This window comes from Cervus elaphus, chromosome 11 (genome assembly GCF_910594005.1).
Source record: "Cervus elaphus chromosome 11, mCerEla1.1, whole genome shotgun sequence".
Lineage (NCBI taxonomy): Eukaryota > Metazoa > Chordata > Mammalia > Artiodactyla > Cervidae > Cervus > Cervus elaphus.
In genome coordinates this window covers 12,354,711-12,369,279 of record NC_057825.1, presented here as the reverse complement: position 1 = coordinate 12,369,279, position 14,569 = coordinate 12,354,711, and the positions used below count along the sequence as shown (strand labels likewise).

The 14,569-nt window shown below is 47.5% G+C and overlaps 1 protein-coding gene and 1 long non-coding RNA gene across 4 annotated transcripts in view; one reads left to right on the top strand and one right to left on the bottom strand.

The window, feature by feature from the left end:
• LOC122702916 (spermatid perinuclear RNA binding protein) overlaps window positions 1-3,335 on the bottom strand; it is a 140,048-nt gene extending 136,713 nt beyond the window's left edge. For all 3 annotated transcript variants that reach the window (XM_043916909.1, XM_043916907.1, XM_043916908.1), the window contains exon 1: window positions 3,177-3,335. The gene's annotated coding sequence lies outside the window, so the exon portion shown is untranslated. The remainder of the gene's footprint in view (window positions 1-3,176) is intronic.
• A 3,111-nt stretch (window positions 3,336-6,446) lies between these two features.
• On the top strand, window positions 6,447-10,577 carry LOC122702812. The gene is made up of 3 exons (XR_006343341.1): window positions 6,447-6,491; window positions 7,363-7,516; window positions 10,513-10,577. It is a non-coding gene; the product is annotated as an uncharacterized LOC122702812 (long non-coding RNA).
• The last annotated feature ends 3,992 nt before the right edge of the window (window positions 10,578-14,569 follow it).

Sequence of the window (14,569 nt, the reverse complement as noted above, 5' to 3'; positions counted from 1 at the left end):
AATGATTGGTTTCCAGTTTATTTTTAAAATATTTATACTTACAGATAGAGATTACTTAAAATGTGGTGTTCTGTTCAGCCTCATTATGTTTAGGCAAGATTCCCACTTCCACTCAAACTTATTTGAACTCACAATGGCTGCATTATTCAAACTAACAATTTAGATACTTCCTAAATGGACAAAAGAAGAAAACTAATCAACCCAGAAAGCTTCCCAAGGTACCAAAGTGGACCTTTCATGTGAGATCATACTAGGTACCACACGAAGCCCACAAAGCAATAACTGAAGTTACATCTGCAACATGATGAAATAATTTTTTTTTTTTTTTTTGCAAAATCTGACAAGACTGAACCTTCAACTGTCAAAAAGGAAATCGCTTTCCAAGAGTCTAGAAAACACTGCTTACTGAGGCAGTCTCAAAGCAGTTTCCTTAATCCTTCCAAATCCCAAAGAATCTAACACAAGCCACAGAACACTGAACAAGACCTGCTGAAAAGTCTGTGTTCAAACACCTAAAGGTTATTTCATATGTCCACATAACTCCCAAAGTCTTTCCTCAATAAAGCTAACACCACACTCCCCAACTCAAATTAAAATAACAAAATCCAAAAGCCTCTATTAATAAATTTTACTCTATTTGGGAAACAACCGAGGGTCTGTTATCTCCACCTTGAAAGAGTCATAAAGCTCCATTCCTGCCCCTTTTAGAAGCTGGATGTATTTAATACATTACCTCTGTCAGCCTCTAGTAATGGGGTGAGATATTACATCACTCAAATGCCTGAAAACTCCCCTATTACCCAGAAAGCACCAAGGTATCTGATACACCGCACCAAGGTATCCTTTTCTCCCTCTGATACACAGCCCTCAAACACGCTGGGCCCTGCTCTCTTGCAGAATCTTCACAAAGAAGCCTGCCCTGAACCTGCTGCAGTCCTGCTCCTATTCACGCCAGGTGCGCTCCTCTTGACCCTGTATGGCTCCTCTATTTGCCCATTCATCAGGTCAATGCGCTAGAATGATATTCCACCCACAGCTCCTCCAACTTGGGAGTCTGTACTCAGCTCTCCCTTATCCCATCCCCATTCACTGGGTTCTGGAACTAAAATCAAGGCTTCCTGATCTCTCTGATCCTAGAAGCATGAACTTTCATATCTGGTAAAGGGCTTAATGTCCTCCATTTTCCATTAACATCATTCCAGGATCCACACACACACCGTCACACACTCTCCAGTTCCTCTAAGGCAATAATTTAATCCTCTCCCTTTAGGTTTTTTTATCCCCAAATTCTACACTCTGCCCTTCCATATACTTTCACTGACCCAAAACATGGTGGCTCCTTTAGTCTCTCAAGACCCAAAGTTTTCCAGTCTTTCCTCACACTTCAGCACCCACTCCTTCCACACTCTTTCAAGCAATCAGTTTTCCTAATTCTCTCCAGCCTGAATAGTCATTTCCTGCTCTAAACCTGGGCATCCTACTTCCCCCACCCCCACCCCAAACTCAATACACAACCTACCCCTTTCTAGTCACAGACATGTCTACACACATACCCCCCTTACCCTTTCCTTACCCCACTACTACGGGTCCTAGGCATTTTTCTACATCCTCTACCCAAAAAATATCCTCTCATCCCCCTTTCCTTCCCTTTGTTCCCCCCCCCACCTACTTGCACCAAAGCCCATGCCTCTCTCCCGCCCACACTGTACACAGACCTGTATACTTTGAACCTACCCCTACTGCACCCCTCTACTCATCTCCCTTCAACACGCACCACCCACCCCCTCTCTTCCTTCTCCCCAACTTCCCTCCACAGGTCCTGCCCTAGAAACACTTCCTTCCATCTGTCGTCACACCTCACCTGCCACTCCAAGAACATTTCCCTCCCCTCACACACACCTCTGGCCCTCCACACTCCACTCCACTGGTCCCCTCCAAGGTCTCCCCAACCCTTAAGTCCCCTCTCTTGATACTCCCCACCCTCATTCATACTTCCTGGAGAACTCACTCTGATCTCTACTAAATGCCCCAGCACCTCCTCTCCGTCCCCACCACCCTTCACTACCGTCCGGACTTCTCTCCCAAACCCCTCAAACTCAGGCCCTGCTCCAATCGCCCGCCCTCTACTCCTCTCCCCTGAGCGCCTCACCAGATCAGATACCTGCTTCTCCTCTCACATGCTCTTCCCTGGCAGGGCCCATCTGTCCAGCCTCAGCACCCTCCTGCCTCCTTCCTGGACAGACCCTGTCCTCACACCCCTCACCCGGTCTCCTGAAGCCTCTGGGCCTACCCTCCCGTTCCTCCTGCCTGAACACCCTCCGTTTCCCTCCCCATCACTCCAGAGACCCTCCTTCCACCCACCCCCCAACCTCTTTCCACGCTCACCCTGCCACACTGCCCCGAGCCGGACACCTTCTTCCACGTTTCCCTTCACATTTTTGTCCACGGTCTTCCTGCTATCTGGCCCCACTCCGTGCCCCTCACACGCAGCCCCGGCCGGGACATCCGCCTCTTCCTTGCCTCCCTCGATTCCTTCCAATCCCATCACACTCGCCCCTGCCCTTCCTAAGCCTCCTTCACACCCTCCCAAACCCCCACAGGCTGCCCCCACTCGCTCCGGCCCCCATGGGTCCCCCGAACCTGCCCGAAGGGCCTCATCCTCCAGTGGGCCAGATCCCTCCACCCTTCCTTCTCACCCAAATCTGCCCACACCCTCCAGCCGCCCCCCGCAGCCTCTCCCCCAGCCCCTGCCCCCAACGTCCTCCAACACCTGCCCCGAGCCCTTCACCCTCCATCCTACCCAGAGCCCCCAGCGCCGGGTCTCCTCACACAGCCCACGCCCTCTCCCCGCTCGGGGCCGGGACCCTGTCCTCCCCCCACTCCAACCCTCCACGAAGGTGAGGAAGACTGCCCGCTGCCCTTGCCCGAAGCGGCCAGGGCACCGCAACTGCGGCGGCGGCGGCGGCGGCCACAATGCCGGAGCCACGGGGGCCGGGATTGCTCCCTGCTCTCCGCCCCGGCCGCCGCTGCCGCCACCGCCGCCGCCGCTGCTAAGGACGCACAACAAACAATGCGGGGCCCGGGCCGGCACCGCCAACCGCCTCAACCGCCGCCTCAACCGCCGCCCGCCCGGGACGGCCCGCCGCGCAGGCGCCTGCCCCTCCGCCGCAGCCTACCCGCACCGCCGCGCTCTGCCCGCGCCCGGTCCCTGCTCCCGCTCCGCCGCCGCCGCCACCTCGTCAGCCTGCGTCTCCGGCTCCTCAGCCCAGCGGCGGCGGCTGCGGCGGCTGCTGCTGCCCTGGTGGCGCTCGCGGCTCCGGTCTCCGCTTCGGCGGCGGCGGCGAGCACGTGACGCCGCCGAGCGCGCCCATTGGCCGGGCCAGGGGGCGGGCCCCGCGGCTGCTGGGGAACGGAAAGCCCGCCCCCTCACTCGTCGCGCGCCCCCTCCACGCGCGCTCTGCCGCACCTGAGAGCGCCGGCCAGCGCCCGCCGCCGCCGTGCCGCGCCACCGCCTGCGCCAACTGCGCACCTGGGAGCGCGCAAGGAGCACACGCTGGTGGCGGCCGCATGCACCTGCGAGGAGACGCTTACGTAAACTGCGTCCCTGCCTCCCTCCCAGCGGCAGGCCCCCGCCTGCGGCAGCACCTGAGCTCTGCTGCGCTAGCAGCGTAAGTGCTGCGGAGCGGGGACGAGCTACGTAAGGGAGGCGAGCGAAATCCACGGAAACTTCGTAACGTCCGAATCTGGGAGCGGCTCCCGGTCGCCGCTAGGGCGAGCCGGCCTCTCCCGCCCCGCGCCCCAGTGCGCGGTACCGCCGACCCCAGCGGCTACGCAAATGGAGTAGGTGCCGTAACGCCGCCCCAGGTGGAAGAGGGGGAAGCTAGTGAGCTTTGACTAGTTAAGAGGTTGAAACCCAGCCTCCACCCCGCCAGCACCAACCAGCTGTGTGACCTTGACCAAATTACAGAACCACTCTGGTCCTCAGTTTCCTGGTCCGGGAAACTGGGACAATAATTCTGATTTAGGAGCTGCTGTAGGGATGGAAGAAAGAAAAAAAGAGACAATAGGTGAAAAGACAATAGGTGCGAATTCTTCTCACACAGGTACTAGCAAGTACTGAGCAGAAGTTGCGTTTTAGTCAGCAACCTCCTCTCCTTCCACCCCTCAGGGACCTCCCTGGGACTGAGCTGGGGCCAGGGCTTCTCTGACCTCCTTAGAGTTAGGTCAGACTTTGGCTGAACCCTGGCCCAGCAGTGCTGGGGAAGAAAGGAAGATTTGCTTTTTATTTTACCAGTCATTATCTGGCACCTTCTTGGCACCCAGCATTCTGCCAGTGAGGTTGGGCCCCTGAGTACCTCCTGCATGACAGGTGCTGTGCTGGGGGCTGGGATGCATAGGTGAATGAGATAGGAAATTCCTTGCCCTAAAGGAGTTTCCAGCCTTGAGTGGAAACGACCTGACCACTCAGTGCCAAGGCTTGGAGAGCTGGGGGTACAGCAGGGATCTCCCACAGGAGCCCCATCGGGGGCCCTTCCACCTTTTAAACATACTAGGCCCAAACATTCTAACACTTTGCTTCATTCACAGAATAAAGTGTAAACACTCTAACTCAGCTTAAAAACTTGAGTGATCTGACCTTAAGTTTGCATGCCCTTTACTTCCCCTCCTCCTTCAGGCCAACTTGACCCTCCAGTCACATTGAACTTAAGAACTGTAGTTGACATAGTATGGCACTTCTGAGCCTCCTGAGCCAGGTGCTAGGCCCCAAATCATTTTCAACACCCTCTTCCCACCTCCAACCACCATACCTTTATTTATCCTCCTGAAACACTCCTTGGTGTTCTTATCAGCCATCTCAGAATGTATTCTCCCCAGAACTCCTTAGCTGCCTCCAATGCACTGTCTAAACTCCCTCCACTTGGCACAACAGCCCAATGAAATGATGAATTCTTATACCACTAGACTGTAATTCCCCCCCACCCCCACTGGCTGTTGCCTTCCTGGACTATAAGCACCTAGAAGACAGGGTCATCTCTCTACCTGGGTGGGATAGGGAAGACATGAGATGAGATCTTTTCAGGAAGACCATGAGTCTGCTAGGGGAAAGAGGGACAAGCTGCAGTGAAAAAATCTGGGTTCAGGGTATACTAGCTGTGTGACCTTGGAAAATCAGTCTCCCTGGGTCTTACTTATCTATCAAGTGAGATGATAATATTGCATATGTAATACAGTTATTATAAGGATCCAATGAGAAATATATCTCAAGCACTAAGTATGATGCTTGGTACTTGGTAAAATGTAAAAATGTTCTTAAATAGGATTGGACAGCCTTAAGTATTCAATAGTATCTCTTATTTCAGTATCTTTTTCTGGGGGGTGCAGCATGGTGGGATCTTAATTCCCTGACCAGGGATCAAACCCATGCCCCAGCAGTGGAAGCAAGAAATTCCCTCCAATATCTTTTTTAACTTAAGTATAACTGATTTACAGTATTGTGTTAGTTTTCAGTTCAGTCGCTCAGTCGTGCCCAACTCTTTGCGACGCCATGGACAGCAGCACACCAGACCTCCCTGTCCATCACCAACTCCTGGAGCTTGCTCAAACTCACGTCCATCAAGTTGGTGATGCCATCCAACCATCTCATCCTCTGGCATCCCCTTCTCCTGCCTTCAATCTTCCCAGCATCAGGGTCTTTTCCAATGAGTCAGCTCTCTGCATCAGGTGACCAAAGTATTGGAGTTTCAGCCTCAGCATCAGTCCTTCCAATGAATATTTACGACTGATTTCCTTTAGGATTAACTGGTTTGATCTTGCAGTCCAAGGGACTCTCAAGAGTCTTCTAACACCACAGTTCAAAAGCATCAATTCTTCAGCCCTCAGCTTTCTTTATGGTCCAACTCTCACATCCATACATGACTACTGGAAAAACCATTGTCTAGATGGACCTTTGTTGGCAAAGTAATGTCTCTGCTTTTTAATATGCTGTCTAGGTTGCTCATAGCTTTTCTTCCAAGGAGCAAGCGTCTGTTAATTTTCATGGCTGAAGTCACCATCTGCAGTGATTTTGGAGCCCCCAAAAATAAAGTCTCTCACTGTTTCCATTGTTTCCCCATCTATTTGCCATGAAGTGATGGGATCTGATGCCATGATCTTAGTTTTTTGAATGCTGAGTTTTAAGCCAGCTTTTTCACTCTCTTGTTTCACCCTCATCTTCAACTAAAGGCTCTTTAGTTCCTTTTTGCTTTCTGCCATTAGCGTGGTATCATCTGCATTATCTGAGGTTGTTGATATTTATCCTGGCAGTCTTGATTCTAGCTTGTGATTCATCCAGTCTGGTATTTCCCATGGTGTACTCTGCATGTAAATTACATAAGCAGGGTGACAATATACAGCCTTGATAAATTCCTTTCCCAATTTTAAACCAGTCTGTTGTTCCATGTCCAGTTCTAACTGTTGCTTCTTGACCTGCATACAGATTTCTCAGGAGGCAGGTAAGGTGGTCTGGTATTCCCATCTCTTGAAGAATTTTCCACAGTTTATTGTGATCCACACAGTCAAAGGCTTTGGTGTAGTCAGTAAAGCAGAAGTAGATGTTTTTCTGGAATACTCTTGCTTTTTCAATTTAGTTTTATATATATATATATATAAGTGATTTAGTTTTATATATATATCAATTTAGTTTTATATATACATAAAAGTGATTTAGTTTATATATATGTTCATATTCTTTTTAAAATTATTTCCTATTATAATTTATTACAAGATATTAAATATAGTTCCCTGTGCTGTATAGTAAACACTTGTTATTTATCTATTTTATATGTGGCAGTGTGCATCTGTTAATCCCATACTCCTAATTTACCCTCCCCTCTCCCATCCCCTTTGGTAACCAAAAGTTTGTTTTCTATGTCTGTGAGTCTGTTTCTGTTTTCTCTTATTCCAGTATATTTCCTGGTTTCCAAAGTACTTGCCCTGAGAGGTACAAGTTAGTCTGGTGTTCAGATTCTTTGTTTCCCCACCCCTCCCCCCACCCTAGGCCACTGCAGAAAGAAGCTGGAAACAGAAAGGTCTCCAGTCTGACCTAAGTGGGGGGTGGGACCTAGGGGGATGGGACATCCCTCAACTTTGTGTCATCATCTTTCTAAATCTACATGTACCTCCAGCCATTCTCTCATCCTCCCCCTCTTTTTACAAAAACTAGCTCTTCTCACCAAGACCAGGTCCTTCCCCTGTGCCTGGATGCCCTCCTTACCTACCCTCTAAGGAACTTCACACCTTAATGTGCCTCTGTTGTGGTTAGCCTCTTCTTCTCTCCTGGGTTCTTTCCATTGTTTTCCAAACAGTCTCTTCTATTCTTTAAAGAAAAAGGAGAAGAAAAGAAACAAGATCCCCAGGTGATCACATGCACCTTGCTGTTTGAGAACTGTTGACCCAAAACCAACAGCTTCAGATGCCAACTGGAGGAGACTTGAACATCACAGCAAACTTGTGGTTGCTGACACGATTTTCTAAAATGGTGAATAACCCTTGGTAGAATCTGAACACAATAAGGTGTAATCTTCATTCACTTTGCATAGTATTTGCCTCCCTGGAATATTAAAATCATGCTAGAATGTACTTTGTCTTTGTTTGAAAAAGGGAGTTAGTTGTTCGGCTCAGATAATTGTACACAGGACTTTCACCTACGTAAATGTCCAGTGTGACATTCAAAAAATCATGATGCCTAATTGTCCATACATTGCAGGATGTCTAGCATTCTTCACTGCCCTATGATAAATGCCATTATGACTAGCAAAACTCCACCACAAATGTCTAAAAGCTCCAGGTGAGGAAATTCTCTGGCAGTCCAGTGGTTAGTACTCCACGCTTCCACCACAGGGGGCCCAGGTTCAATCCCTGGCCAGGGAACTCAGATCCCATATGCCATGAGGCAAAAAAACATTAAAATTTCTTGAACTGAAGAAAAATGAAAATACAACATATCAACTTAAAAAAAAAAAAAAGATTAAAAATAAAAGCTCCAGGTGAGAACTATGGCTCTAGACTCTCATTCAACAGCCTATTCAGGATCTCTATTTGGATGTCTCGCAAGCTACGAAACTGTTCTTAAGTGCTGGATCTCTTCCCCTAAACCCTGAACCTATTGCCCCTCCTGTTCCCTATTTCGGTTCTCTCGTTGAGGCTATGATAGTTATTGATATTGAATGACCAGTAGATTGAAGGTTTCATGTGGGCAGAATGTTTCTTTGATTTGTTCTCTTTGTATGCCTTAGAATAGTGCCTGGCATAGAGTAGGCACTTAAATATTTATTGAATGTATGCCCAGCAATTTTCCCAGCCCTAACAAACCTCAAAAAAGACAAGAAAATACCAGGAATTCCAGGTCAGAAAGCCCCCACTTTCCAGAAGGACTTCTAACATCCCTGATATTTCTCTCAGTTAAAGATGCAAAACAGCCCAGATCTACTGCTGACACTTTCCACTAAAGTTCTCTCACAGGAGGTCTGAGGATAAAGCCCAAATTCATCCACCTCAAGCATAAAATTTCTTTGAAGTCTCACCTTTTATCTTTTAAAGTCATACACATCTCACCTTTTATTCCCATGTTTAGCATGAAAATATTGTTTTAAATTACTTCCCCTTAGAAGAAAAATTCAAAGCCCGGGACTTCCCTGGTGGCACAGTAGATAGGAATCCGTCTGCCAGTGCTGGGAATGTGGGTTTGATCCCTGGTCCGGGAAGATTCCACATGCCATGGAGCAACTAAGTGTGTGTACCACAACTACTGAGCCTGAATGCTGCAACTACTGAAACCCATGTGCCTAGAGCCTTTGCTCCGAAACAAGAGAAGCCACCGAGATGAGAAGCCCATGCACTGCAACTAGAAAGTAGCCTCCATTCTCAGCAATTAGAGAAAGCCTGTGCAAGCAATGAAGACCCCATGGGACCAAAAATAAAAATAAATAAAAAGTTAAACAAAAAAAATTTTAAACCCATTTTTCCAACTCTTTAAGAAGAAATTCACTCTAGAAGATATTCCTCATCTATCAGGTGGCTCTGAATAGTCCCTGGCACACCACCACCAAGCCCTGATGGTAATTACACCAACAGTCAACATTTATTAAGCACTTATTATATTCTAGGCAGTACATTATGCACTTAACATGCATTATGTCTTTTTTTTTTTTTTTTTTTGGCACTCAGGATCATAGTTCCCTAACTAGGGATTCAAACCCACACTCCTTTCAATGAAAGCCTGGAGTCTTTAACCATGGGGCCGCCAAGGAACTCCACATCATGTCTTTAATCCTCACAACAATCCTATAAAGTAAGATTTTCATTTTCATTTTAATTTAAGGCTCCAGGAAGGTATGTAACTTGTACTACAGCACAGAGCTGACGAGTTAAAGACCTGGGATTCAACTTGGTGTTTTCAATCACTGTGCTGTCCACTCCAGTTTGAAAAGCAAGTTTCTTGACTTTTAGGATAAGATTACTTTCAGACATCAGGAATGTCCTAAGAAATCACCCAACGCCAGTACTTTGCAAACTAGGGAAAGCACTGCAGTGTCTGGATCTCTGGGTGCACACATTTTTAGGGTCCACAAGTTCTAAGAGAAGTTTCTAAATTATGTGTCTTATAACCTACACATAATAATATAAGCATAGTTTGGATGACTGGGACAGCCATTTTATGAGTGATTCCTGATGCCCTAAATTTAGTGCTCATGTTTGTCCAAAGGGATTGCCTAAAATGATTGGTTTAACATAAAATGCAGATATTTTAGACTAGGGGTCAAATATTCAAGCCAGCAAGAAATCATTTTCCTTAAAACAGTGATTCTTAACCAGGTGTAATTCCTTCCTCATCCCCTCAACCCCTCTTCTAGGACATTCAGCAATGTCTGGAGGCTTTTTTTGTTTGTTTTTATAACAACTGGCATCTAGTGGGGAGTATCCAAGGATGATGCTAAATATCTTACAATACACAGAATAGGTCTCTTTCCCCCCATAACAAAGGATAACATAGCCCAAAATAGTGGTGCCAAGGTTGGGAAACCAAGCTTTAAAAGGAGTTCTATGGGGGAGAAAGAACAGAGTAGAGGGAAAAGGATTGGAAGTGAGGCTTCTCTAAATGAGCCTTGTTAAATAGCTTTGACTTTGAAATCCCATAAATAATTTATGTAAATATTTAAATCATTAAGTCATATAAATTTTTAAATAATCCCTAAAATGAAAAACAAGCCAAAACATGAACATAACTTTATATGAGGTTGATAACATGCCCACAGGAAAAAAAAAAAATTACCCCAATTGACCTTAAAAGAAAGTACTTTTGACCATACAACTTCAATGAGATATATTCTAAGCATAAAGGGGAAAAAACAGTAACAAAGAGATCTTGAATTTCTCGCAATAATCTTATTTGTTAGGAATGATACTAGCATTATTGTTTTAAAATGTCTATCTTGGAATAAAACATAGTAATTATTATCTCTCATGGTCCTATAGGTTGACTGGGCTTCACTGAGCAGTTCTCACTTGGGGTCTCTCATGAAGTTGCAGTCAGAGGTCAGCTGGGGCTGAATTCAGCTGAAGTGTTCAGTGGGGCTGAACATCCAAGATGGTGTACTCATGCTCTTAGCTGAGGAGCTCAACTGAAATGTTAACTGGACTACTTATATGCAGCCTCTTTGTACGTCTTAAGATTCTCACAGCAGTAGCTCTTAAAGCTAGTCCTACAACTGGCCCAGCGTCATCGTCCCTGGGTTCAGTGGATCACAGTAGTCGCAGGCCCAACCAGACCCAAGTGGGTGGAGATATAGACTCCATTGAGGAGTGCTATGTATGCTCAGGGAGGGAAGGAACGGATGGCAAAGACAGGCCACCGATACAGAGATACAGAGATTAGTACAGTGACACTATGGGAAATGGCCTTGCCCGCTGTTCATTGCTCTGTTTAAACGTCTCTCAAGGGACTTCCCTAGTGGTCCAGTGGTTAAGACTGCTTCTGCTGCAATGGGTGTGGGTTTGATCCCTGGTGGGGGGCGGGGTTGGAGGGGAGAGAACTAAGATCCCACATGCTGCAGGGTTTGGCAAAAAAATAAAAATAAATTTCTCTCAAATCCAACCTATTCTCTCCATCCTCCCCCTCTCCCCACCATTATTTTGGTCCACCTCTAAGAGTGAAGGCCTCATATCCGCTCATTCTGTTACTGGATAATTATTGCATACTCCCTGAAAGTTTTCCAGAAGACCAGATAGCCAAGATAAAATGCAAGCCTTAGTAAGGTGAAGCTACTCAGTGGCTCACTGAAACATTTAAAGGAAAGAACTGCCAGGAGGTCCTCTTATGCTGCCGCCTCTGGTCACTATGCTCCTTTCAAAGGCTCACTTCTTAAAAACAGGTCACAGAAATCGTCCTTGCTGAGTCCCAGTGAGTTTGGATTTCTTTAAAAATAGCTTGTTCTTCAAGTACAAAAAATAACATCTGAGACGTTTGTTTAAGTGTGAAACACACCTTTGTCATGACTCAGTACAGGCTGAATGGAAGTTTATTAAACTTTCCAAAAAAGAAAAATTTCCTCTTGAACCAAGAAAGCCTGAGAGACAACAGCTTGGGGTGGGGGTGGGGGGGCGGGGAGGGAGCGGCAGGAAGAAAAGAGACAGACAGGTGGAACAGGGGGAGGAGCCATAAAAGGATCTTTCCCATCATGTGAAAGCAGCTTCCACCTTGAATGACCTTCCTCCCCCCAGCCAGCCTGATAATATTCCTGTCCTCCATGCAGCCTCATTTAAATTTCACCTCTGTGAAGCCTTCCCTGACCCCTCCAGGCAGAGTTACTCCCTCCCTCTTTGTTCTCAAAACACTTTGAACGGGTCTTTATTATTAGCACATTGTATTGAAGTTGTCGGTTTACAGGTCTGTCTCCCTTCTTAAGGCTGTGAACTCCTCAGCATCTCGTCAGCAGGGACACTGAGTGAGTCATCAGAGAGCCCCTCTGCCTGGCGCCAGGCCGGGCGCGGGTGGGGTGTTGGGAGAGGTTGTTGATAAGAGATGGTCTTGCTGGGAGCCGCCTTCCATCCTGAGGTCGCTGCTTTCATTCCTTGTTCTACTTTCCAAATGCCTCCTGACTCTCCACACCCTCCAAACGCCAGATCTTTCAATCTACCTGCCTCGGAGCCCTTTTCAAGCTCTGCCCTCACTCTGGATACAAAGGAAGACCTGTGCTTGCTGCTACCTGAGGCCTGCTGCTGCCCTTGTCCACCGGATCACGTGCTCTTTGTTTCTGCAATTGACCCCCTTTCATGCCTGCATCATTGAGAATTTTCCCTTTCCGGTAAACTACTCCACCAACAAATATTCCACTTTTTCACAACTAAACACACACGCACACGACTTTCTCTGCAATTATCCTGTTCTATCCTCACCCCACTGTACTCTGCTCCACTTAATCTTATCAAGGTCATCTGTGTCTTCCATGTTGTTGAATCCCAGTGGTTAGTTCTTTCTCTGCCTCAGTTTACCTCCTGTCTAATGCACACCCCCCCCCCCCCCCCGCCTCTTCCCTACTGCCTTGGCACTGTGACTCTGCCAGACCTCAACAGCATCCAATACCACTGTTCTGCTCTTTTCTGGAAAATCTTTCTTCCAGGGCTTCCAGGACTTTCTGGGAAATCTTTCTTCCAGGACTCCATGAGCCCACCTTATTTTTCCACCTCACTGGCCACTCCTTCTCAGTCCCATTGGGCCGCATCCTTTCCCTTAACCCTTCTTCTGTTGGGGTTGGAGTGCCCCAGGACTGGGTCTTCAGACCTCCTCACTTATCACACCTACTCCATAAGAGATCCATTCCAGTCTCAAGATCTGACAGAGCCCTGGAGACTGCTCAGATTGCCATCTGCAACCCCAGCCTGGACTCCAGACTCAGTGGCTAACTGCCTGTGTCTTGGACATCTAAAAAGCATCTCAAGCTTCACATAACTAAAATCAAACTTGTGACATAGAGAACAGACACAAGAGGGGAGCAGGGGGCGACAAACCGGGAGAGTGGCATTGAAATATACTACTAGATACACTACTATATGTAAAATAGCTAGCTAGTGGGAAGCTGCTGTATCGCACAGGGAACTCAGCTCGGTGCTCTGTGATGACCTAGAGGGGTGGGAGGGGGGTGGGGTGGGAGGGAGGCTCAAGAAGGAGGGGCTATATGTACATTTCTACTGATTCACGTTGTTGTACGGCACAAACTGACCCAACACTGTAAAGCCATTATACTGAATAATAAATAAATACATAAAACCAAACACGTGCTTCCCCCCCAACTCATCTATTCCTTCACCAGGGACCCCACATCTCAGCAAACTAAATGGCACGACGATTGACTGAGCTGCTAAAGCCGAAAGCTCTGGACTTTATTTTCTCCTCCCTCGCCTCATATCCAACAGTTCAGGAAATTCTATCAGCTCTGCCTTCAAAATATACCTGGAATCTGATGTTTATTCACCACTTTCTCCACTACGAGTGTTGTCCAAGCAATAACCTCTTAACTGATCTCCCGGATTTCAATCTTTTCAACCCAGCAGCTAGTATCAGCCTTTGGCAACAAAATATTATGCTCTTATATAAGATGCCAAAGGCTTCTCCCTTTCCAAAAAGTCTTTATCGTGTCCTACAAAGTTCCACAGTCTCTGACGCTTACTGGCCTCTCCCACCTTGTCGTCTTTCAACCTCTCCCTCACTCACGGTGTCCCAGCCACATGGGATTCCTTGCCATTTCTCAAACAGATGAAGAATGCTCCTGTCTCAGAGCCTTTGCACTTGTTGGTCTCCTCCCAACCTCCAAACATCCGAACGGTTTACTCCCTCACTCCCTTCAGATTTCTGCTCAGATTTTACTTATTCAAAGGGCTTTCTGGACCACCCCATCTAAAATAGTTCTCATTCCTTATCCTACTTTATGTTTCTTCATGCTGCTGCTGCTAAGTCACGTCAGTCGCGTCCAACTCTGTGTGACTCCATAGACGGCAGCCCACCAGGCTCCCGTCCCTGGGATTCTCCAGGCAAGAATACTGGAGTGGGCTGCCATTTCCTTCTCCAATGTTTCTTCATAGCATTTTTCAATTCCACATTGAACCATAGTACATTGATTTGCCTTTTATTGCATGTCTCCCCTGCCCCTAGCTAGTAAGTTCCATGAGAGTAGTACTCTCTCATCATCACTTAGTTTTATCCCCCTCAATGCCCCTGGTGGCTCAGATGGTAAAGAATCCACCTGCAATGCAAGAGACAGGGGTTCGATCCCTGGGTCGGGAAGATCCCCTGGAGGAGGGCGTGGCAACCCACTCCAGTATTCTTGCCTGGAGAATCCCACAGAAGAGGAGCCTGGTGGGCTACAGTCCATGGGGCTGCAAAGAGTCAGACACAGCTGAGCGACTAACACACACAGGGCCGGACATACAGGAAGTGTTCAATCAATTCTTATTGAATGAATGGCTAGCCACCTGACTGACTGAATGAGTGCGTTCACTTCTTTTTACTGCCCTGCCCTAGGCCAGGCTTCAGCAT